General features: G+C 42.8%; 1 long non-coding RNA gene across 1 annotated transcript; it reads right to left on the bottom strand.

Annotated features, from left to right (window-relative positions):
• Positions 1-4,436: 4,436 nt before the first annotated feature.
• LOC307214591 lies at positions 4,437-16,417 on the bottom strand. The gene is made up of 2 exons (XR_013838237.1): positions 16,292-16,417; positions 4,437-4,880 (listed from the first exon to the last, which is right to left on the bottom strand). It is a non-coding gene; the product is annotated as an uncharacterized lncRNA (long non-coding RNA).
• Between the last annotated feature and the right edge of the window lie 7,990 nt (positions 16,418-24,407).

Raw genomic sequence — 24,407 nt, 5'->3', positions numbered from 1 at the left:
TCTAGAGCTCCCCAGCTATTGTTACTCAACAGCATACTGCCTTTGACTGGAGGGTAATGATAGAGCCCCTGTGACCCTCCCAATGTAGTTGGACTACAAATCCCATAATCTAACACCATTGACTATCAATGGATGGATGAATCAGTCAATTTGAGTTTCACTCAGTTTTTCCATTCAGCTGTCCATATTTCCACATAAGTTTGTAACATTAAAAAAAATTCATGAAACTTTATCAGCGTTTAGTGCAGATTTATACCAATATACACATTTTTGTATGTAGTTTTGAGTAATAAATGCATTCTTGCAAACCTATTTTCCCTAATGTAACACATTTATTTTTCATGATCTTCTTTGAGAGATGGTCCGGTACAACTTTCAGGTTACACAGTGAGGCTGCTTTTGGTAGCACAATGTGTTGGTCCATGTTTATGTTTGTGAATGGGTCCCAGCAAAGTCCAGTGCTTACTTTAGGTCTCTCCGTATTAATCCTTATCATCATCATCAACAACAACAACCCCACTTACAGATTCATGTGTTGCATGGGAAGGTCTGAAGGAGGCTTGCAAGTGGATTCAGCTGAATGAATTTAAAAACTTTCATTCAGTCTAGAACCCTCATAGTGCAGGATTCCAGACGGTGGAGGAGGGAGAATTCAAAGGACGTTAAGCCAGATGGGCTTAGAATCCACCTTCCAACCTCCCCACTCAACACTGAAATGTCGCTATCTGATTAAATGAAGACATCTGAAGGCAGCCCTGTACAGGGAGGTTATTTAAATGTTAGAGGTTTTTGTGTTTTAATACTTTGTTGGAAGCTGTCTAGAATGGCTGGGGCATCACAGTCAGATGGGTGGAATTATTATTATTATTATTATTATTATTATTATTATTATTATTTTATCATCACAATAAGTGGTTATGGTATTTCCCTCCATAGAACCACACTGCTAAACTTTTGCTAAATCATAACAATGAATAATAATGAATAACATAGAATAATGAAAGGTAGGGAGCTAATTTTTTATTATTACTTATCCACCCTTCACCATAAGATCCCAGGAAGGGTTATAGGTAATAAAACAATCCCACTCCAAAATTCTATATATGCTTACTATGCAATATTACATACATTTATATTCTAGAAATTATTGTTAGCATTGATAATCATTTGATTTACATCCTGCCCTTCTTCCTGAAGGTGCTCAGTGAGTCCCAGTAACTCATTATCACTCCTTAGATGGAAGAAACCTTGTCATCTGTTGAAAAGCAGTTAGAAATCATAACCTTTCATTGCCAATGGAATGAGTCACACGTACCCAGCATTTTCCTGGTACTCTTTTAAGAAAAACTTGGTCAAGGTTACGTACACAAATGTTTGGCGCCAGGGTTCACAAAAGCACATCCATTACCCAACTCGGTGTGATTTTGAGTGATTACACTGGCTGACAGCGATAATATCAAGTAGCCAAGAAGGTAGCTAGCTGGCTAGAACAGAGCATCTGACGCTATTCAGCAATGCCTTTGGAAAAAAAGTGCTCTCGAATGCAGATGGATGCTCTTGCCTGCCAGAAGATAAAGAAGAGTAATGTGCGGCTATTTGACATAATGGGAGCAGTGAGCCTATCTGAAATATTCACAGCACGGCTGCACTCCAAGGAGCCTCATCAGGGACCAAGAAGAAAACAAACCTGTCCTAACATTAGCAAATGTACATGAGAATCTGCCTTCCAAAGAGGGGAACTTAGCCACAATAGACGAGGCAGTGACTTCCGTATTCTTAGTAAATACCTTGTGTTTATCTACCCAAGAGTTTAATAGAGCTTTTCCTGCAAGCCTCTATTTATATCTTCAAACTCACTGCTCATGAGTGGATAGCTTTAAAAGCCCATAATTAATTAATATGCAAAATGCAGCAAAATGAAACCAAGGTCAGCAATGTGAAAGTGCAATCCTTAATTCGCCCTAACGGGTGAGAAAGTGTTAGTCAGAAATGACCAGAGACTGAAATCAGTTTTTATGAATTTATTTAGCAGAAAACCAGTAAATGCGTTTTGAAAGTTAAAGCACAAAGGATATCAAAAGTAAATCCAAAGCCACATTATGGAGAAGTGAATCTTAGGAAACGGGAAGATATAAGAAACATTATGTGCTAGGAAAATAAATTACAAGGATCACATGGAAAAACAAAATAGAATATGAATATGCAATCTTAAACCACAAGTTGGAGTAGCTAATCTATGCCAAGACTACAGTATGGTAAGCTGGGGTTAATTAATCTTAATTAATTAGAAGGAAAATATTGAAAATATTGAAGCAACAGATAAAATTACTATTACAAATGGTAAGTATGGCATGCAAAGCTAGCAATAATGTTAATCATTGTTCAACTCTGCTTTGATTTACTGCATAGACCTCCCACAATTCCAAACTAATCGAAAGCTTTGCTATGTTACAGCTATATAGCAGCTTCCTCTAAACATTATCAAAAGAGGAAAGAAATGATTTTATAGCTACCTATAGAAGCAAGGAAACCTATACTTTAGTGCTAAATTGGAACAAATGGCAACCTGCAGAAAACCTGATTGCTGCTTGTTCCAATTCAGCACTAAAGATCAGGTTTCCCCAGGAGAAAACGGCTGGGCAAACAGGTGTGTGGATAAGCACTCAGCCCTGTTTAAAGTTTTGTCTGTTTGCTTGTAAGTTGCGTTGGGTTGCCTTGGGCAATAGAAAGCGTCTAACTAATTCAATAAATAAAAATAAATAAAATAAACCACGGGCCAAAGCTCCTTGGCCAAAGTTTCCTTCCATTCCACTCCATAGCTCTCTGGGGTGATAACTTTGACTGTGTAAGGTGACGGGGAGAGATTTGGTTTAGTTGCTTTGCTGAAGACTATTTTAGCAATGATGGCACGGCAAGGCCAACATGTCCAGTCAAGAGCTGTACTGTAAATACCTTCCTCAGGGAGTCTTCCTGCATCACTAGTGACCCCTATCATTTTATGAGGTGGCAGCACATAGTCCTGTTTCCCCTCTCCCCCCCCCCCCGTGCCCATTTACAGATCGGTCTGCTATGCCAAGGGCACTAATTAATATCGTCATTGCTTATACAAGAGTAGAGCGCAAACAGTGGAAGGAAGTACAGTCTCAAGTCAATGATTTAACATAAATGCTGATTTCAAGCATGGGTGAGTTGGGCATCATCTTTTGCTCAAGACTAGAATCGACTTTATGTGAAACAGCAAATGTAATTTGTAGGCTTCATTGTCACCGAATGCAACATAGTTAGAAGGAGCTTGTCGGCATCCTCTGCTCGCTCGTGATGGGGGATCCTTTTGCCTATATATCTGAGCCCAGTGTCTTTTTTTGTGCTCTCTCTCTCTCTCTCTCTCCAGCTCTCTATCTTCCCCCCTTCTCTCCCCACCATTTGCACTTGTTTTTCACTGACATCCTGGCCTTCTAGCTGACCTGAGTCAGCTACCAGTTCCAAATCCATTAAAATCTGTGGCTGCACTGTGAGGTGTTGGGAGAGTGAGAATGGAAGAAGCATTTTCAGATAAGAATAATAGACCTGTCTGTCAGGATCACTTGTCCAACAAAAGATAAAAGTAACAGCTCATGGAGTACTTTGTTATGTGTATGTATAATACATTTATAAATCTCTTCTTACCCTCTTATCAGAAAGAGCTTGAGCTGCAAACGCTTCCTCTCAGGGCCGGTGTTCCCACCTGCTTCAAGGTCTGAGGCAAAGGAGCTGCTGTGACGTGGCCAAAGGAGCCATTAATGGAAGGCTGCTTCATTTCTGCAGTGCAGTTTTAGGTGCACACACCTAATATATTTTAAAGAGCATGTCCTGAAGTGCATTTATTGCAGTGCTGCCCCCGGGCAGAAGAGATTTGTCCCCCTTTTTGTTCTCTTCATTTCAGGATACATGAGAGAAAAGACAGAGGGAAGGGGAAGGGGAAGGTTTGCCTCTGGGTCGCACAGCTCTCTCCTCATCACCTTCAACTGCATCCTCACCTGCTTTCCATCCTTGCAATACAATGCAGGTTACGGCTTCTTGCTCATGTCCCCCACCCCCTGGCAGGACATAGGTCAGGACATGGAAGGAAATCTCACCATGCTAGAATCCATCCTGACTCACCTAATTGCAGTGGCCGGAGTGGCCCCTAACAAAATAAACCCCCATTTGGCAAAGAGACTGCAACCTTCCCTGGCATGAATGTCCCATGATGGAGAAGATGTAAAACGAAAGGTCTGCAGGACCAAAGTTTCCAGGTTATTGTGTTTCTGAAGCCGATTCTCCGGTTTCATTTTAAGTCCTAAGAACATAACAATTGCTTCCCATTATGTGATGAGAAAACAAATGCCATTCCTGCACAACGGAGTACTTTTTAAGATCCCAGTATGTGTAGTGTAAAAAAAGAAACAAACAGAAAATGAAACAGAGTAATATTTAGTGTTCAATGGGCACCCTCTATGGAAGGAATTTCTAGCATAGAGCTGAATCCAATTTTGGAAAATAGAGGAACAATGTACCATCTGTCATGGAAATTTTAATTTTCAGCAAGTCAGAGCTGAGTTGCTCTATGCAAGACAGTAGAACTCAACCACTCATTTCCATGTACATAGTCATTCCATATTCCAGGCTCAGAAGTCACATAAATGGCAATCTTGGCACTTGTATTGTTTTTCTGCTTGTAGAACTTAAGCAGAAATTACCATCAGGATTGACATTTGCCTTGGGTCTTCTCTCTCCAAATGGTTCTCCATACCAGACGGTGAGAACTGTTGTATTCCTCTTTCATATGCATGAATTTCACCTTGTTGGAGGGAGAAATTATATATCACAAGAACATCCAGGGATGCCATGTAGGTCCCATTCTGCAAAAAAAAAGAAAGAAAAGTATTTATATTTGAGCTTTGACTAATACATCAAGGTCATCAATTCAGAAGCAAGGCTCAGACTGAAGAGGTAGCAGAATATATTTTTTTATTAATCTTCAGAATGCAGACCACAGCAAAACCAAATGGAACGAGTGCAAAGGAACTGGAAATGATCTGAGAGCAATAGTGCACACAGGAGAAATGTAACGTGCTCCACAATGCAAAATTAATGGTCACCTCCAAGCAATAAATATACTTGAAGTCACTTTTAAAAAGGGGAAGTGGGGGAGTTTTCATTTGCCTGGGATATGGAACCAAGCATTGCAGGATTTTCAGAAGGACGCAGATTTTGAAAGCTGTACCTGTCTATCTGCTGCAACTAATTTAGAGTAGTCCCACTAAGGACTGTTCAACCTTCAGCTTCAGAAGACTGTATTTGTTTCTTTATATTGATTTATATTAATTTTTATATTACAGTACTTCGAATGGCAGAATACTAATGAGAATCTCCGCAATATTAATTATCTGATAGCTTCATTGATAGATAGATGTACTTTATATCCCTTTATCCTATAGGCTCTAAGTAGCTTTCAACAGTTTTTCCCCCCTTCTAAATGTTGATAGTTCTGTCCCCCAAAGACTAGTACATTTTATACACAATCCAGTATATTGTGCACACAGGCAACACACAAATGCTAAAGAAGTTAGCATTAGCAGCATGATGATGCAATAAGCTTGAGTCTACTATTTTAAAAAATACCTGTCTACCTAGGCTCTTAGAATTCCATCATGGCTATTACTTTTTACTTTTGAAAACATTTTGAAAAACAAAAACTTGCAAGGGGGCTAGCACAGAAACTCCTGGGTCTACTACTCTGAAATGTGTCAATATTAATCCCCTGGGGGGGAGCTACTATGTCTTCAGGTTTCATGCACCTAGTGTTGAACAACACTCAAGAGTCCTGCCTGTTTTTGCTTCCCAACATATGTCAATGCAAGGAGTAAAGCATCGGTTTTCCAAATATGGCTTCTGATTATTAGACGAGCAACAACCCCAAAGCCATCCATATTGGACAGTGGCCCAATTCTTTGCACCACAGCGAGCCCTGATTGCAAAGGGGGGAGGGGGGCAGGGGTACCAAGAACATAAGAGAAGCTCTGCAGTATTAGCCAAAGTCCCTCCCAAGGCCAGTATCCTGTATCCCACAGTGACCAACCATTGCCAGAATATATGGTGATGGGTTGGATGCAGATGGACCCTAGCTAAGTGGCAGAGCCCATAATTTGCATGCAGAATGTCCCATTTTCAGTCCTTAGCATCTCCACTTAAAATGATAGGTTGTAGGTGGTAGGGCTTCCCCAAGATGATGGAGAGACATTGCTGGTCAGAACAGACTGTTGGACAAACAGCCTGATCTAATATAATGCAGCTTCTCTGCATTCCAAGATGGCTCAATTCAGTGTATGGCAGCTTCATATAACATCTTTTCACAATGCTCTGTGGACAAATGGCACCACTCAGAACTTACCTGAGTGCTCTTATAATCTTGAAGACCTCCTTCAGCTGTGGAGTCACAGGATCCACTTACCCCCTATTAGTGCTGGAAAAGGCCTCACACGTGTTGTTTGGGGTGTGTGTGTTTTCCCTTCCTGTCTGAATTCACCCAAAGCTTGGCACTGAGGGATTCAAGTGTCTGGAAAGCAAGCTTTATGAGGAAAAACAGTTCTGAATTCAAGGGGACTCAATCCATTGCTCAGCTGCACACTGATGCGTGTGGGTTTGTTTGCTCTTTATATTGGGAAAAAAATATCTGATAAATCATCATCATCAGCGAAGTCAAAGGAATCAGTGGCAGCACATAGTCCAAACTGTGGCAGGAATCCCCAGGTGCCAGGTGTCATTGCTGTTGTCCCACATGTTTCAATTAAATATCAAGTCTCTTTCCCCATTAATATGTGCTGCCTGATCTGCAAACACAGTCACATCTGTTAGGCTTTATTTCAGGAATGTGATAAATAAAGCAAATGCTAATGAAAAACCTGTGTATGTTTTTCTGCTAAGCCATTCACATGTAAGAATTCTAGGATTTATATAATCTCCAGTGATTAATAGCATCTCCTCCTTTGTTATGTGCCTCTTTGTCGAATCAAAGCCCTTCCATTACTTGCTTGTCACTGGGAGGAAGGAATAAGGGATGCACTGAATCGAACCTTCTTTCAGTTAGGCCACATATACACTAAAGACTGAAAGAAGTATAGTATTAATTTTCTCTCCCCAGGGAAGCTTGGGAGATGTAGTTCTGTGGACTAAGGATATTTCACAGATAATTCTTATCATTCTCACCAGGGTCACCCCCCCCCCTCCAAGTCCTGCTATATCAATTGTTTTGATTTAAGATGCCAGAGCAGAGAGGGACATTACCATGCACACAGCCACCTGTCAGCTGCACCACTGTGCTTATTAGGAGGGAGAGGTCAGCACAGTGAACACACGGCAGTAGAACCTATCAGCGGCTTGCGCCTCTGGGCTTCCACTGCACTGACCTCCTAGCCATCTTGTCCTTTCCTTTCCAGTAAGCACAGCAACATGGTTGACTAGGGGTTAGAACAAAATAAAAAAATTCCTTCCAGTAGTACCTTAAAGACCAACTAAGTTAGTTCTTGGTATGAGCTTTCGTGTGCATGCACACTTCTTCAGATACACTGAAACAGAAGTCACCAGACCCTTCTATATAGTGAGAAGGTGGGGAGGGGTATTACTCAGAAGGGTGGTGGATGCACACGAAAGCTCATACCAAGAACTAACTTAGTTGGTCTTTAAGGTGCTACTGGAAGGAATTTTTTTATTTTGTTTTGACTATGGCAGACCAACACGGCTACCTATCTGTAACTGGGACTAGGGGTTAGGTGTGCAGCACAACTCCTCTCCACCAGCTGCCTCTGGTCCTGAGACTTTCTGCATGTAAAGCATGTTGTTATGCAGTGCTACAAGCCCTAACTTTCAAGATCCTGTAAACCAACCCTAAAAATCAACAAACAAAAATAGCAGATAATGATATTTAACCAACAAACAATGTTTAGATCAAGCACAGCATAACAGAGAGAATATATATAATATACAAAACAGGGGCTTTATAAAAAAAAACCAGAAAGATGCTAGCCCTATTCTGGTGTTCATCCTCTGGGTTACATCGCTATTTGCAGTGTCACCCTTCCCTGCGCAGCAGGTATAGCTAAGGTTTGATAAAGAAACTCAGGCAGACACCGAGCTGGATTAAAAATGGCGACAACTTTATTGATTACAGATGTAGATAGAATTTTGGCTCAGGCATTTGGTGTATATCTGTTCTAGCTTCCTGCTGGAGGGCTGAAACTTAGGGTGATGCCAAGGATTAGGGTTTCCCCGTGATGCCAATCTACCAAGGTGGCCCTCCAAAGACTGTCACTGGATGTTTTATGGCCCCCATTTGGCTTCTGGACAGAGACTTCCACTGAGATTCCTCTAAGGAGTACCCTGACTACACTGCTGGTTCATGACAGGATGAGGCACCACTTCACTCAAAAGCTTAATGACTAGGATTCCACTCAGTGCCTGTGAGGCATCTAATCATAAGCCTGCATTTTTATTAAAGCTTATATGTTTAATCAGGGCTTGTATTTTAAAATGAGCTTAAAGATTTTCAAATGTTTCATGCCAGGCAGAAGAGCAGCTGCCTAAGAACCTTGGCAATGTTTTTTCTCCTAGACAAGGGGGCCCCCTGATTTATAGCAGAAAACAATTCTCAAAGTCGTAAAAAGGGAATTACAGGCTGAGAGCCAAGGTTACACTGACCCTACAAATTAAGGGTTGATAAATAGTAAAATGAGCCATATCTTCTTCCTAAGGTTAAAAGGTCAAGAGCAGTGAAAAAGACAACTGGCTTGGCTGGAGAAGAGAATATTTTTGGGAAGTCTTTTCTAAAGCTGTTTCTTTCTTAAACTAAGATCCTTTTAAGATTTCTTTTCCTTTTAAAAGGTTATTTATGTATTAAATATATTAGTTTAAATATAATTATGCAAAGGATTTAAGAAATGCTAGATTCTTATTTCATATAGTTGTAAGAGTTGTAACTATCCTGAAATTAAGTCAGCCACCAGCCCAACCTCCTGTCAGACAGGAGACGCCATCGAGCACTCCTGATATATGGTTGTCAGGCCTTTTGTTTGGAAACCTTCAAATGAAGGAGATCTCTCAATGTTGATGTGAACTCAAAATCCTTGACATATGTTTAAGATAAAAATTCAAGATTAACCATCTGTTTTGGAAGGCAATAGGGCAAGGAGGGCAAGAGGTGAGCTGGTAATTAAGATTCCTTGTTGAGACACATGTAAGATATATTACTACTTATTTGTCATTTATAGATAGAAGAATATATAGCTTTTTGATTCCCATAAAAGGACAGAAGGAAATGGGTGTATCTTTTGTGATTGGTTCTAGCAAACAGCCAATAGGAATTTTAACCAGGCTGATTGGACAGAGGCAGCCACAGGAGGAGCAAGGGGGCTGGATTAAGGAAATATAAGTGCTGGCCAGAATGGCAAGAGGCCAGGCCAGAGCTTGGTAACCATATACCACTGTGCCTCATATTTATTTGTCTGACAAATAAATTATTATTTTAATTTCTCTATTGCTGCGTTGAATATTTCATTCCAGCTAAGCGTTAACCACAAGCAGGGTGCTACACCTGAACCACCAAAAGTTGTGATGTTTCGCTATGTGTAAACCAAAACCTCCAGACAGACCAGTTTGTCTGCAGGCAAATTCCTTCCTGGCCACCACTGGCCACCATAGCAAGGTTGGGCAATAAAGGAAGCAAAACCATGGTTAAACAAGGAACCTAGGAAGCAAAATAGGGTTAAATTTTATAACAAAAGCCTTGACTTTGAATGCAATAAAAGGCTAATGATGCACAATTACAAGAGCGTGAAAGTGAGGGAGTCAGGTGCAGATGGATTTTATGCATTCCTGGTTGACCGCTGTGGCCGCGGCCAATACGCAGTCCACCAGCAAGGCTCTACTCACTGGTGGGCCCCTGGTTGGCTCCGCCCATCACTATGTAGAACCCTAATTTCCAAGGCCCCCTGCTGCAGATAGTCACCCTTTAATTCATGGAGGGTGATGGAAAGATGATGAGAGACAAAGCTGGCACCCTTGCCTTCCCACTCTTCTATACTGGTTGACCCCAGAAGATGAACATCTCAAAAGAGCTCAGAGCTATTCTATTCAGACAGATCATGTCTATTCAGTTTTGTACATATTTGAGAGGTGAGGAAGGAAACACTTGTTCCATTTTGATTACAGAGAATGTGGCACAATGTACAATATTTATAAAGGTGAATTCAGAAGTCACAGAAGATTTCTTACTTGCTGTCATGCTCTTTATTCATGACTGTTTGCTCCTGTTCCTTTAGCAAACTATATTGACTTGCTTTTAACCGCTAAAAGTATATAAAAATTCCAACCTCAGGTTCTTTCCTTTTTTAAATATATATATATATCCCAAAAGTATTCAGAAGAACACTTTGTTTCATGCTGTAGTTGCTCCTATTGAATATTTCACTCTGGCAGTAAAAGTAATATTTCATATTTCCCTGGGCATCTTTGTAAAAGTCTTGTAAAAAAAGAAAATTAGAAAAATATTGCACAAATTCTCCTGCAATGTGTTCACAGAGCAAGTTCAGTGACCATAACACTCAACCACCAAGACTTGCATTTACAGGGGGTGGGGAGTAAAGTGAGGAAGACCCTTAATGAAACCTGCAAGGCCAACCTCTGCTTTCCCTTAATTTTAGTCGTATTAGGATCCCACTATCCTTTTTTACAAAACCCAGCAACTAAAGGGCACCAGTGAATGGTAGGAAAGCCTGTAATCTGAAGATCACTGACAATGCAGGAATGTCTGAGGAAACTATTCAGATGTTCTAGCCACTACACCAGACTGGTTTCCCTCCCCCAGTTCCAATAATTACGCTATCCAGTTACCTTGGTTCTGTTTCCTTACTCGTTACTTCTTCTCAATGCTTCTAACTGAGCCCTGGTTGGACCTCAATAAGCTCCTTTTCAGATTATCATGCACATCCATCCCTAGGCATTCTAGATTCTTCATCAACCCTTTCACCTTGCTGTTGCCCTCAGCTCTCCTCCCAGCCTTTTGCCTTAGGCCTCATCTTTCCAGTCAAAGGCCATCTCTACATGGAGGGTTGGTTAACTTTATCTTCAAGCAGCTGTCTGAAAAGAAGGGGCTAGATTCACTTGATTTGTATATCATTATACAATGCATATTCCCTGGTGGAGCTGATGGGGGGAAATTGGTACCCAGCCCTTCTGAAGAACTGAAAGAGAAAGAAATGTGGTGCCTCCTGTGCCATACAGATCGTTCTTCATGATTGAGTGGTCTGTTTTGAAAAAAACTGGTACACTTGCAAGTGCCAGAGAAAAAATATATACACAAAAGAGCTGTTAGTATATATAGGAAGAAAGATACAGAGAGGAATATATCACCCACTATGAATGATGAGTGGCATTTCATGCCACAAGTGACTTCGACTGAATCGCTAGAACACAAAAGCAGCAGCCTGCAAGGGACTCATTAGGTGCGCAGAAAAGGAGCAGCCTTAGGTACTCCAGGACAAGAAAATATGGACAAAAGTTGACTCTTGGGGATGGAAATATGTCACCAGCTTTTAAGAGACTCATTGTGTAAACTGCTTAATTTTAACTGATGATCTGACAAATTTGTTACTTGCCCTTCATTGCAAAGCAATATCAGAGCGGGGAGCATAAAACACACACACATTTGTGGAGTCAATCTGGTGCTCCCCATGGTGCATTTGCACTGCACCAACCTCCCCACAGTCTCCTTCCTTCCCATCTGGTAAGCAGCAGAGTCCCATGCAGCAACCAGCTTCTGCTCGTATTACAACCAGGAAGTTAAAACACAATCACAACAGACACCAATGCCTAAAGGTGACAATGTCTAAAGGTGACAAGGGATGGAACCATCCATATTTTAGATGGGAGAGAATTCCACAGTTGGGGCACCACCAGTGAGGAGGAGGATGCCAGTCAGCATTAAATTTTAATATGCTAATTCATATTTATAGCACATTCAGAAATAGTGCCTGTAACTTTAATAGAAAACATCTCAACAAAGTGGGGAGGACTCTGAGCAGCTGACTTCTTTGCCTTCAGCCCAGCTGACTTTAGTCTGCTGTCTAGGCTGATGTGCAAATTAGACGCCCCTGCTCACTGGACTTGGACAGGAAGGAAGCTGGGTATGTTTAGTGTGGAAAAGAGGTGATATGATAGCCATCTTCAAATATCTGAAGGACTGTCACATGAAAGATGGACTAATGGATTCAAATTACAAGAAAGAAGATGCTGACTAAACATTTGGAAGAAATTTCTGACTGTGGAACCAACTATCTAGGAAGGTGGTAGACTCTCCTTCATTGGAAATTTTTAAAAAAGTATTTGGAGGGGATAAACAGTATTTGGATTGCCATATATCAGGGATTCTTTAACTGTGATTCCATCATTGCAAGGGGTTGGACTAGATGACCCTCAGGGTCCCTTCAAACTTTATGTTTCTATAGTTCTAGGATAGTACTTCAGATGACTTCTTCAGGAGAGGGTTCTTCTCTGACAACCCTGCAAATAAGGACTATCCTTGAAAGAACAGGAGTCATGGTCATCGTACATCAGGAGATAGCTTAAACTTCTTGCTTCTATGCATTGGAGGAAGATGGTGTTTTGCTGAGTGCTCTTCACCTAATAAAAATACATTATGGAGTGTCACTAGGATTTATCCAAGGCCAGTAGCACACATTCTTCATTTCCTCAAGTGGTGAAAAATCCAGTAGTAATATTAAAAGGTTTAGTATCCTTTAGATGAGATAACACTGGAGACTTGCAGTATTTGTTTTATTTGCAAATATGCAAACTGGTCCTACTGAAATCAATCAGGCAGTAGTGGACAGCTTGATGGAATAGTACAGTGAGTTCAGCATGGTGCAAATGTGCCAGCTGGAACACTGGATTGGCTTTGCTGGTGTCTTTGCACTGTGCCAACCTTGCAGCCACCTCGCCCCTTTCCCTTCAACGCCCCAGTTTGCAGCAGCAGCAGCTCAGTCAGAGGGTGGTCAAGTGAGCAGCACAGCCCTTCTAATGCCATCTACTACTCATGCAGAATCCTAGTGGCAGGTAGAAGAGCTTCTGTTCCTTCTCACATTGGCTTCCTTAAGAGAGCTCCCGCATTCTTGAGATGTTTAATCTCTGGCCTAATCACAGCTTGCTCATTCTCTTTTTCTGCCTTCCAGTTCAAGGTGCAAACTACCTCTAAACTGATTACCTGCCCTTCCCCTCACCTGTAGGGTGTCTCCTTCCAAAGGCTGGGGAGAGAGATTTCCCTTTCAGGAAGGAACATTTAGCATACTTTGATCCAGTCCCTGATTAACTATGAAGGGAAACATCAACCAGTCAGCTTCACAAAGGTTGGTTCCTCAGCATACAAATCAGGATCTATTTAATAGAACCACACTTATCAAAATACTTCCATTTTCTTTTGAAGAGACAGCTTCCCCCAATTATATTATGGTGATTTCTCAGCCCATTTATTATTGTCATTTAGATTTTAGAAATGGAAAACACATCAACCTACAATTCAACCATTTCTGTAAAAAGATGATGCCGTCGAGAAGGAAATAGTGTTAGTGCTCCCTCTAGTGAACTGTGCCTGGGCACAGAACTGTTGTCATTGTTCATGATATTCAAGTGTGCTTTTTTATTAACCCAAAGTTTGTTTGTTTTTTATCTTGGTGAATATAGTCATTATGGGGAGAGAATATTTCCAGTCTCCAGAGAAACTTAGGTCTCGTTGGGGTGATGTGAACACATTTTCTATGTTTCTAGAAGATATTGCTCTTTTCCATTCGTAAAGGTATGGCCTGAAAGCCCATGAGGCAGCCACCTTGGTGGAACTAAATAGGTGCTGGGTCTTCTCAGTGCCTGGATAGAAGACCTCCTGGGAGTCTCATATATGGCCCTTTCAGTCCCACAAAGGGAGAAAGACAGGACATGCATGTTCATAATAAATATATAAAACCAACTGAGCCACCAAATAGCTCCACAGCCTTGGCATGATGGGAAGCAGTAATCAGCCCACCTGTCCTGGCCTTTATTTAGAATTGTATCTGGCTACATGCAGGACTGATAAAGAGGTGATTTTTTAAAGCACTTTGTATGATCAAGCTGCTATGGAAAGTGTACACTTTAAGGGCCTCTATAAATACTTTATGCACTTGATAGTATAGATTTATTAATTGCTAAGGGCCAGAATCAGCTAAGTTGTTGCACTAGCAAAAGCCAGTGCAATGAGTCCTGCTAGTACTATGGGACTTGCCCCTCTTCGCCCCTCACACACCTCCTGCATCCTGCCCAAATCTCCTCAGCAGAACCCCCAGAACAGCACATGGTAGAGGTGGAGGGGAAGGGGAGATCATTCTACCTGGCAAGTAGAAATGCTTGTGCTGATGGAACAATTGTTTTACTGCTGTGCTGAAATCCATCCCATGTAATATATGATCAATGATATGCTTTCATGATCAATAGTTCGTTTCATGATGGCTTTAAAATGTTATGATGTTCTGATAATCAAACAGAGTGATTGGTTGGATTGCTGTACTTGAAATGATTTAGTATTTGGCTCTTATTGTAATGATGTATTCATTAGCATTTTGGGGAGTTGCTTTCAGTATATTTAAATAAATAAACCAAACTATTTCCCCTAAAGCAGGGATGAGGAATCTTTGGCCTTCCAGGTGTTTCTGGAATACAACTCCCATCATCCCTGATTGTGGGCCATGCTTACTGGGACTGATAGGAGTTGGAGTCCAGAAACATCTGGAAGGCCATAGCTTCCTCATCTCTACTCCAAACATCAGAAAATAACTAGGTGTCCGTCCGTCCCCCCCCTCAGTCTAGTTACAATCCCTTTTCAAGCTTCACTCCGTGGAAAAAATGGCATGACAGGGTCTGAATCCTTTCTTCAAATTCTCCTATTAATCGCTATCATTGACCACCCACCTCTGAAACCATCTTACCTGGCTGTTTGTCTGTAACACTAGTAGCAGTAGCAGCACCAGAAGAACTCTCTCCCTTTCCCTTTCCTGGATGGTTGATGCTGAGATGGAAACAGAGGCAGCGTCCCTCCCTCTCTCCCTGCCACCTGAGTTAGTTCAGCGGTGACCTATCTGCCAGGGATGGAGGGAAAGGCTTACTTGCTTGCTCTCCACAACCACAGACACTGCAGTTCCATAAGGTTAGTAGTGAAGTGGAGCTCTGGGTGAATCTGCATGGATAAAAGTAAGTACGTCTTCATTGTTAAACTATGGAACTTGCTCCCATGAGGCAGTGATGGCTTTAGAAGAGGACTGGACAAATTCATGGAGGACAAGGCTTTCAATGTCTCGTAGCCACAGTGGCTGTGCTCTGGCTCCATGGTCAGAGGCAGTAACGCTTCTGAATAGCAATTGCTGGAATCCTCTGGAAAGGAAAGTGCTCTTGTGCTTGGGTCCAGCTTGCCACTTTCCCACAGGTATATTGTACATGGCCACTTTGGGAACAGAATGCCAGACTAGATGGGTCTGCAGGCTCATCTCATGTGAAGAAAGGGTCAAGGGTTGAGTGAATAAATTAGTAAATTAGTTGGTGGTGAGTAGGATGGAGTTCTTCTGCGGCTCAGATTACAATGTGAGCCAAACTGTTGAGTGTCATATAATTCTCACCTCAGATTGAAAGCAAGCACCACAAGGAACCCTGAATGTTGAGCAGAGCTCTGGTTGGAGATATTCAGTGACTCAGCTGTTTGCATCCCTCTTGCCTTCTTAAAGACGGTGTCTGCAGTATTATCATTAGCATTCAGTTTAATAACTGAAGCACAGCACTGTTGCTGAAAATAGACTCTAGTAATAAGTCCGGAACCTGTGGATACACCTGGATGATAGATCTGTCAATGTTTATTAGCTGTTATACCTAAGTGGAACTTCAGAAGCAGTTTAGTCTAAATACCTGATGATGATTGCCGTGAAAATTTCTGAAGGCTCTTTACCAAGATTAAAAACAACACAGTCCTTGCTTGCAGACTTCCAGTATAACAATCTAATCCAATCTAAAAGACATGATTGCGGCGGTATATGGGGAAGTAGCATGAAAACAATCAAATCCAGGTACTAATACTTCTATAAATGTTTAACAACCAACACAATGCCCACTGGGGGATGTGTCTCTCAGAGAGAAGGAGCCAAATACCATGTGTCTTGAGGACAGTCAAGATGAAGAGTTGCTGCCTTCATGGCCTCTGATGACCTACCCCAAAGTCATCTGGCTGCCTGTTGAGCACTGTCAGAATGCTGGGCTATAAGACCTTGTTTTCTCCTCTGAACTGAGTTCCTGATGCAGCCCACAAAGATTTGCATAGCAGGGAGTACACTCCATGTGCCTGTCAAGAAAGTCGGGATGAAAGATGATGCAAAAGTCAGATAATAATTCTGATTTCTAGTAAAGGTCTGTGAACATTTAAGGGCATTAAAAAATTGTCCAGTAGCACCTTAGAGACCAACTAAGATTGTTCTGAGTATAAGCTTTCATGTGCATGGACACTTTTTCAGATACCAGGTACCTCTCCATATCTGAAGAAGTGTGCATGCACACAAAAGCTTATACCCAGAACAATCTGAGTTGGTCTCTAAGATGCTACTGGACAATTTTTTAATTTATTTCGACTGCGTCACACCAACCTGAATTTAAGGGCATATTTGACCAACTCAAAACTGGAGCATTTCAAAAGCTTTGAGGGTTGATCTAATAAACCATACTGTGACACTGGAATTCAGGTTTACCCATGGAAATGAAATATTCCCCAGAAGGGCTCCTTTTGTTCTCCAGCATCGTACACGATCAGCTGTTGTTGGCATGTAAGGCATCTGCTTTCTCTGTCAGTGGACAAGGGGTGGTCACCATTCTTTCATTGTCTTGTGTTTCATTTTGCCTGGCTATTGATGCTTGTAAGTGGGAAATGGATGGTGGAGCAATCTCTTTATACAACCTCATTTCACTTCAAAATGGCTCTTCAATTCTTCTCTTTTGAAATGATGTTTCTTCTATGAATACTTAGAAAACTCTATGGCTGCCCAAATGAGCAATAAGGTTATTTGCTGGATCCACAGCCAAACCCTTTCAAATTCTAAATAAGGGCTTTAGGTCGATTTCTAAATAAGGGCTTTAATGTAAGGCAGCAAAATATTTAACTCAGATATGTGAGCATTGCTTTTTTCTCTTGCGTCCTTACTTGTGTAACTGCATTAATTCCTCTGATTGCTCTTCCCAGAATTGCTGTTATTGCATTTTATTGCATTATTGCTGTTGACCACCCTGAGCACCATTTGATGGAAAAGAGGAATAAAAAGTTAAGAAACCCAAACATAAAGAAAAGATATCCCTTGTCAGTGTCATTTCCCATAGACTCCCTTCCAGTGGCGTAGTGTGGGGGGTGCAGGGGGGCCAGCCGCACCGGGCGCAACATTTTGGGGGGCGTTCGCTCACACTCGCAGCTCTCTGCCCCTACCTGGCTCACTCACTCTCTCTCACTGCAGTGCTGGCTGTGCGAATCCGATCCGAGCTGCCGGGTCGCCGCCCACTGTGGAGGGGGAGGGTGCCAGGCGTGCGTTGCGGTGCGGAGCGGAGAGAGAGCGAGGGAGGGACTATCTGGGGGAGGGACAGTGCAGCGGCCGCCCAGCGCAGCCCTGAGCGCGGGAGAGAACCACACCCGACCAGCCCAGGCAGCAGCAAGAAGAAGCTGGCAGCGGCGGCAGGTTAGGGGTGACGGGCGCAAATTACTTGCGTTGCCGCAGGTAAGGGGGCGCAAATTACTTGCCTTGGCCCGGGTTAGGGGGCACAAATTACTTGCCTTGCCCCGGGTGCTGACAACCCACGCTACGCCGCTGCTCCCTTCTTTGACTGCTCCATGCTCCCGCAGGAAGCCTTCTCTCATTCCCACAGCAAGGTTATGTGCACCACAATAGGCCTATTTGCCTCTTGAGCAGGCATAGGCAAACTCGGCCCTCCAGATGTTTTGGGACTACAGCTCCCATCATCCCTGACCACTGGTCCTGTTAGCTAGGGATGATGGGAGTTGTAGTCCCAAAAACATCTCGAGGGCCGAGTTTGCCTATGCCTGCTCTTGAGTTTCACCCCTTACTCAGGAGTGTAGGAAGTAACTTCTGGCAATATCCCACAATGGAAAACTTGCAACTGAATCACATTCTACCTGAGCACATGGCGAAAGCCTAAGGAGCAGGAGAGATACAGAGGAAGACAATTGACTCTAAGAGAAATGCAGCTACAGGTCTTGACTAAGCTTGAGGATGTTTGGGCTGAGAAACCAGTGCATAAATGACTATGGATGTGTAAGTTGACTGTCAGCAAAGCCGATGCTAGAAAGCAGGGGAAGAGGTGTGTACAACACCTAAAGGTGGCCTTCCCCACTATGGTACCCGCCAGATATTTTGTACTATAACTCCAGCTAAGATTGGACGATATCAGCTCCAGCCAAGATGGCCCGGGCGATGGGAGTTGTTGGGAGAAGAGACCTAATGTCTCTGAGCTGCCTCTTACAGATTTGCAGCCTCAAATGTATTTTTTTTATTATTTAAAAAAATCTATCAATTTGAGCAGACAGTTTGAAGCTTTACAGTTCATTTGTTCCATTCACATTCCACCCTAGAACTAAGTTAAATACACAATAAATCAACACAAGCCTTTTTTGTTGTTGTTTCTTCCAATTTCTCAGAAAAAGGATTACCAGCAAAGCCCTAGATTTGCCTATTTCGGTGATTGCTCAAGAATGTCTTACATTTGTTTACAGAAGTTGTTTCATTTTTTTTACTGCATGTACAATTAAATTATATTTGAATCCGGAAAAGACTCCCCCTCCCCCCCCCCCATTTGCTGTATCAGTTGTGCATTAAAAATAGAGTGACTATGTTTCAAAAGGGTTAAAATATATATTTTCAGGAAAAGTGACAATAAGAACTGCATGACAGGTAGGGACACAGGAAGCTGTCTTATACCGAGCCTTGCCATTGGTTCATCTGGCTCAGTATGGTCTACATTGACTGGTAGTGGCTCTCCAGGATTTCAGACTGGAGTCTTCCCAGTCCTACTGGGAGATGCTGGAAATTGAAACTGGGACTTGTGCATTCAATGGCAAATGCTTTCCTACCAGCTCTTCCCCACAGTGAGGGGAGATAATGGTGGCTGAGCTGTTTTTAAAGTAATGCTTTGGTTGATCTTTTAAAAGACTATTCAGAATTCAGATCTTTCCTTTTTAGCTTTACTAATCACATTTACTGAACCCGTAACGTTTTATGGGAATTTTATTTTAAATTGAAAAACAGGCTAGAGTTGTCTGATACCTATAAGATGAGTGGCAGAAAACCTGTGAAAGGAACACTCTACACTGCAATCTTTTGCTGCAGGTCCCACTTTTAGATATCATGCAGATCTAATATTCACGCTATGTTTGCGCAGCTTGATTTTCACTGCGAACGATGCCTTATATTAAACTCAAATTAAACTTGCAATGCATAGTAACTTAAAACTGGCGCCGTTGTATGTTTGCTTAAAAGAAAGGTCACCCAAGAAGGTAAATAGATATCAGAAGTGAGCACTAGTCAGACCCAATGCAAATTAAGCCTTGGTCACAATTTGACAGCTGAGCTGCTACTTATTATGCTTATGGTTGCAGGATAGGAACTCACGAATCAAAGAAATACTAAGCTGGACTCCTAGTGGCCAGTAAACTGATTCTGTATCACTTCTACATAGCTGGGAAGTTCTGGGTGTATTTTCAAATCAGCCCTCTTTGCATACCCAGCTCTTCAGATGAGTTTAGAGATAACATTTGAATGAAGAATTTGGAATGTTGGCTTCAATACAGATTCTTTGGCGATCACTTCTTCTTTGGTGATCACTCATAGCCGAGTAAGATTGTCTTCCATAAACACGGTTTTAACAATGAATCCATAAGTAACTGTGGAAGCCAATTCTTGATCCACACATCCTTCCACAGTGGGGACCTTGGTTTCCGCGCAGGAGCTGATCACGGTGTGGATTTCACGGTGTGGATTTGCCAAGTGTGCCTTCCTCCTAGCACGTTTCTCCCTTGCGTCCTGAGTTCGAGTGTCTTCAAAGCCCATCACACCTTTGGTAAAGGCTGTTCTCCACACCCTGAATTGCAATTTGCCTAACTAAGACCATAAGAAGAGCTTGTTGCATTAGGCCATGCACTATACCACATCTGGGTTAGGATATGGACAGGGTTGCCAGAGAGTCAAGAAAATGAATATTGAAAAATCTTTAAACCCCCCGATAGAGCAGGAGATAAGGTGAAAGCTCTGATGTCCATCTTCCTCTGCTGCTTACTGTGTGACATACCTACATCACTGATCAACTATAGCAAGTTCAGGAAAGGATGGGCAATAGGACTGAGGAGGGAACATGCAGGAAAATCCTCACCTACTTTATCTCCTGCTGCATTGGATTTAATGTACAGGAACCTTTTTCCAGCTTTGAGTCTGGAAACCCTGTGGCCCCTGTATTGAAGCCATGTTGCTGTCAGTGGGGCTTTCCTGAAGATAGCTGGTGGCAGGATTGTGTCTTGAGCTTATGGGGAAAGCAATGATGGGGCGATATCTATTCCCACTGGAACAAAAGTGTACGCTTTTTGCAGAAAGAATGACTCGTCCTAATGTGCCTGCAGAAGTGATTCTCTCAATAGGCATTTGGCGGTGCGAATCGACTCTAGTTAACCTGAGAGAGGAGAGTGAGCAGCAGCTATGCCATTCACAGCCATTTCTTTTTCCTCATTGGCTTTATGTGTGAGGCTCTCTAATCTGCTGCTGCCTCTGTTTGCCTGACTCTTTAAATGGTCAGCCTAAATGAGACACAATTACGCCTAATTGGACTAGCTGGGAAATAACAGTATCGAACATAAGTCTCTCTTTCCCTCTCCCCCAGGGTGTAGTGAGGATTAATTAGTTAATGCATGTTTTTTTTTATTTAAAAAAAGGCTTTGAAGATAAAAAGAGCTAAGCACAGTTAAGTAGAAAAGCCGAGGATCTTTCCTACTTATTTCGCTAGTGGGCAGCTCTCTTTTCAGTTAACAAGTAATGATCTTGCAGTTTAGAAGTGGGGTGTTTGTGTCTCAGAAAGAACAGTAAGCAGTATCTGTGATGTATCTGTATTTGTGATGGTGTATCTGTGATAGTGTGGGACGCGGGTGGCGCTGTGGGTTAAACCTAGCCTAGGACTTGCTGATCCAGATGTCTGGAAGCTGTGGCTGGATGGTTACGTGGGAGCCGGTTGAAGTTAAATCCTTCGAAGACAGAGGTCCTCTGGCTGGGACGGGCGATATGGGATTGAGGGGGCAACTCCCATCTCTTGCGGGGGTGCAATTAGTGCCAGCATCGTCCGTTAAGAGTTTGGGTGTAATCTTTGATACCTCCCTCTCTATGGAGGCGCAGATTACAGCTATAACAAAGGCGGCATTTTTTCATCTCCGCCAAGCTAAGCAGTTGGCTCCTTACCTCTCTTGCCCTGACCTAGCCACTGTGATCCACGCGATGGTCACCTCCAGACTGGATTAATGTAACTCGCTCTACGTGGGGCTGCCCTTGAGACTGACCCAGAAACTCCAGCGGGTGCAGAATGCCGCAGCGAGACTCCTTATGGGGTCTTCGCTGCGAGATCATATTCATCCGGTACTATACCAGCTGCACTGGCTCCCGGTGGAGTACAGGATCAGGTTTAAGGTGCTGGTTTTAACCTTTAAAGCCCTATACGGCCTAGGACCCTCGTACCTACAGGACCGCCTCTTCTGGTATGTCCCACAGAGAAATTTACGGTCTGCAAATAAAAACATCCTGAAGATCCCAGGCCACAGAGAGGTTAGGCTGGCCTCAACTAGAGCCAGGGCTTTCTCGGCCGCGGCTCCAATCTGGTGGAACGCTCTGTCACAAGAGACTAGGGCCCTGCGGGACCTGACATCTTTCCGCAGCGCCTGCAAGACAGAGCTGTTCCACCAGGCCTTTGGTCAGGGTGCAGCCTGACCCCCTCCTATGGCAATCTGCACAGAATTTTGCTTAATGGTTGCCATCAATTTGATTTTAATTAATTTTATAATGAATGTTTTTAGAATATTGGATTATTTTGATTGTTGTTAGCCGCCCTGAGCCCAGCTTCAGCTGGGGAGGGCGGGATATAAATAAAAATTTATTATTATTATTATCAGAAGGTCGGTGGTTCGAATCCCTGCGACGGGGTGAGCTCCCATTCCTCGATCCCTGCTCCTGCCCACCTAGCAGTTCGAAAGCACGTCAAAGTGCAAGTAGATAAATAGGTACCGCTCTGGCGGGAAGGTAAATGGTGTTTCCATGCGCTGCTCTGGTTCGCCAGAAGCGGCTTAGTCATGCTGGCTGCATGACCTGGAAGCTGTATGCCAGCTCCCTCGGCCAATAAAGCGAGATAAGCGCCACAACCCCAGAGTCGGTCACGACTGGACCTAATGGTCAGGGGTCCCTTTACATTTGCCTATCTGTGATGGTGCAGGATTGGCATGAATGGCTGGCAAGTTCAGGCATGAGTTGGAAGGCATGCCCTAGGAAGGGGAGAGGGTGCTGCTGAGCAGAGCCAGACCACAGGGAGGAGGAAGAGGAAGAGGAAGAGGAGAAATTCTCTGATTGGCCACTTTGAGAATGCTAGTCTTGATGGGCCTGATTCAGCAGAGCTCTTCTGATGTTAAAGGCCCCTTACTGCTGGAGACCTTGCAGAGCCACTGCCAGCGTGAGGGTATATGATACAGGACAAGCAGTCTAACATAGTATATAGGCAATAGGATAGCCCTGATGACCACTGTTGGAAGCCATTGACATCCATCTTTCTCAGGAAACAGTGTAGATCTGCCCCTTTGGGGGCGAAATCAAACTGTTGGAAGATTCCAGTGCCAGCTGTGGCTGTAGAGACCGATACAGGAGAGACATGTTTTGTTGCAGCTGGGGCAAATGGAGGCATCCTATTGTGCTGCTGCAGATGCGCCATGCCATTTCTTCTCTCTGCACTCCACCCAGTGGTCATTCCTCTGGTCACTGCTATGGATGCATGACCTGACTGTCTGTAAGAGGCAGTATGCTTCTGAATACCAGTTACTGGAAGGCTGCTGCACTCAGGTCCTTTTTGTGAACTTACCATGGGCATCTGATTAGCCACTGTGAGAACAAAATGCTGGACTGGGTGGGGCAGTGTCCTGGTCCAGCAGGTTGTTCTTATGTTATTGTGAAGGAAGGGAGGGAGGGAGGGAGGAATTGGAAAGCAATACAAAAATACAGCAATACAAAAATATAGTACATCTCTTTCCAGTAATGTAGGATTTTTCTGGCTCCTTTCTCACTTGTTCTTGTTCCAAAAAGACTTTTAAAGCTCTGCACAAATAGCACTGGAACTTTCCTAGCTATTCATCCCACAAGTTCCTGAGATACAGCGATCATGTTCTCCAACTTTTGTTTAGGTTTTCAGTTAAGTGTAGCTGAATTCTGTGCCAGATGCTCTCCAGTTGGAAAACTGATTTGCTAAGCACAATGACAATCTGTGCAACATTGTTTTTTTAATCTCCGTGTTTCATCAGTCACAACTGGCTTCTTCAAGCAAAATGGCCTCATATTTCACTGGGAAATGTCGGTCCTTGTCTGCAGATGTCTAGTTTTGTGCTTTGATCACCATTCTGCATATTGAATCAGAGTGGTAGAGAGATCAGACTCAGTGCTGGACTAGGACTGGGGTGCCCTAGATTCAAATTCCTACTCAGCCACAAAGTACCCCTTGGATCAGCCACCTTGGACCAGTCAACCTAACCTACCTCATAGGATGGAAGGACGGCATAAAAGTGTAACGTAATAGATGGATGGTTGGATCTCAAATTAGCCAAAAGAATTACAGTATTGTGAGGAACTTCGGGAAGTACTAAGGTATCTCCCAGCCAGACATTCTGACAGGAAAGTCCACATGTCTTCCTTCTTGAAATACTATGGGGTTTTGCAGCTGGGGAACTGCTGCTTTGATTTCTGATATATCAACAACACAATAGGGAGGCTGGTGATGCAATGTAACAATGCAATGTAACAAAAGATACAGTAGTATCACCAGAGCAACCATTACACAGAAATCTCAGCAACCATGGAAATAACAGGAGTAATCTTTTTCTTAACAAACATTCATATATTTGAATCTTGAAAGAAGAAAATTCCACTCATAACAGTTGCTCAACATTCGGACGTCGCTCCTGTATACCTCACGTTTCCTTCCCCAGAGGTGCTTAATCATCGAGCTAACAAAATTAAATAAAACAAGATTCCAGTCAACATCTATTTCCATAT

This window comes from Podarcis cretensis, assembly GCF_951804945.1.
Source record: "Podarcis cretensis genome assembly, chromosome: 4".
NCBI lineage: Eukaryota > Metazoa > Chordata > Lepidosauria > Squamata > Lacertidae > Podarcis > Podarcis cretensis.
Note: the sequence above shows the minus strand (reverse complement) of the source record. Positions and strands in the feature narration are given on the sequence as shown.